The sequence below is a fragment of the Coloeus monedula genome (assembly GCF_965178545.1).
Source record: "Coloeus monedula genome assembly, chromosome: Z".
Lineage (NCBI taxonomy): Eukaryota > Metazoa > Chordata > Aves > Passeriformes > Corvidae > Coloeus > Coloeus monedula.
Window position 1 is genome coordinate 24622078 of NC_138822.1, and position 1662 is coordinate 24623739.

Genomic DNA, 1662 nt, shown 5'->3' on the forward strand with positions numbered 1-1662 from the left:
CCCAGCCAGCATCTAAGTACCAAGAAGTCACTCACTCACTCACTCTCTCACCCTACTCCTTTGGTGGGATGGGGACGAGAACTAAAAAAAAATTTAAAAAAACCCTCATGGGTTGACATCAGAACAGTTTGATAACTGGGTGGATATATTTGGGATTTATTAAGAATAATGCATGAGTATTTGGAGTAAAGCTATGTGAATGGAGAGCACTGAAAAACTTATGCTGAGTAATATTTACAGAGATAAAACCTATGAAATCAACAAAGAAGTCCAAAGTCAGTAGGTTGAGCTGAGCTCTATTTTTGTCATAAATGATAAAATAAATGTGCAGAAAATACTGTAATTTCTTTTAGTTATCTTGTTTATTCATCAGACTGTATACTGAGAAATAAGCTGAAACTTGCTGTTGCAGTCAATACTGTATCTACAAAACCAGCCAAACTGGAACTAAAATGTTCCATGACAGATCCTTTGCAGAGAAGCAAACAGAAGATTTGAAATATTTTTCAGGTATGGTTGGGGGCTCCTCAGCATAGTTTTAATAACTGTGTTATTTCAAAAGAAAATGTGCTGATTTATAGTGGCACCACAGTCCAATACTCTCTGACTGTGTCCTTCTAGATTTTCCACAGGGGGAAGGCTACATTTAATGTAGAATTTACTTATTTGAAGATGATGTTACATGGGATTTCTGTTTTACTAGATAAATTAAATGAAAAAAAAGTGATAAAACAATGAAACAAAATATGCTGAAAACATAATACAAATGTGGGTTAGTCAGTCACTCCATGCATCATTCCATGACGCGTCGTGGTACATTCATGAGTACCTTTGCCCATCTCCTGTGAGCCTTTTTCCGTATTAGGGTTCTATTGGTCAGGTAACTGTACAGCTGGTGCTGCAATTTTATTTTCCTACTGCCCTCTCTCACATTTTCTGGGGGGAAAAAGGTGATGAAAATAGAATGCACGACTCAGGCCTGCAACTTATCAACAGGAGAAAAAGAAAGAAAAGCAGGTAAAATCAAAAGACTATTTTCTTTAGTACATATATTTTTCAATGGAATTAGGCTAAGTTGTCGGGGTTCCTTCCCCTGCCATGTAGGGAGAGGGGCCCTGGGGTGGAAGACATGGGGTTTCCCTGCCCCTGGTCGGCCTCATTCCCCATTGGTTGTTTTGTGTTGTCCCATGACTGAGAACAGTTCCTCAGCAGATCTTCAGCCATGCAGCTGGAGAAATAAACATCTCTGAAACATCTATCAAGAATCTGTCCATATGTATTTCTTTTCCATGGCCTCCTTGTTTAATACATCGTGTTACAGAATCCCCACTGTAGGAGAATTGTGAGCAGAACGATCCCTGATCCCTAAGCGACTGATGTGTGAGTAAACCCTAGAAACTTTGGATTCCTCTTCTCGTTTTTGTTTTACTATTCCATATCTAAACTATGGAGGAACCGTGGGAAGACTCTTGGCTCTCAGAGCCACATATGGACATTTATCTTAAGCTTGAAAAGATTCTTGAACAACGATTTGTAAATTTTAGCTTAATTTAAGCTCAAAAGGAACTGAAACACTTCCTGGCATGGTTGTTTAAGAACTTTTTCTATGTTTCTTGGGATTTAATTCTTACCAAAGACTTTTGGAACACCGTTTCGACACAG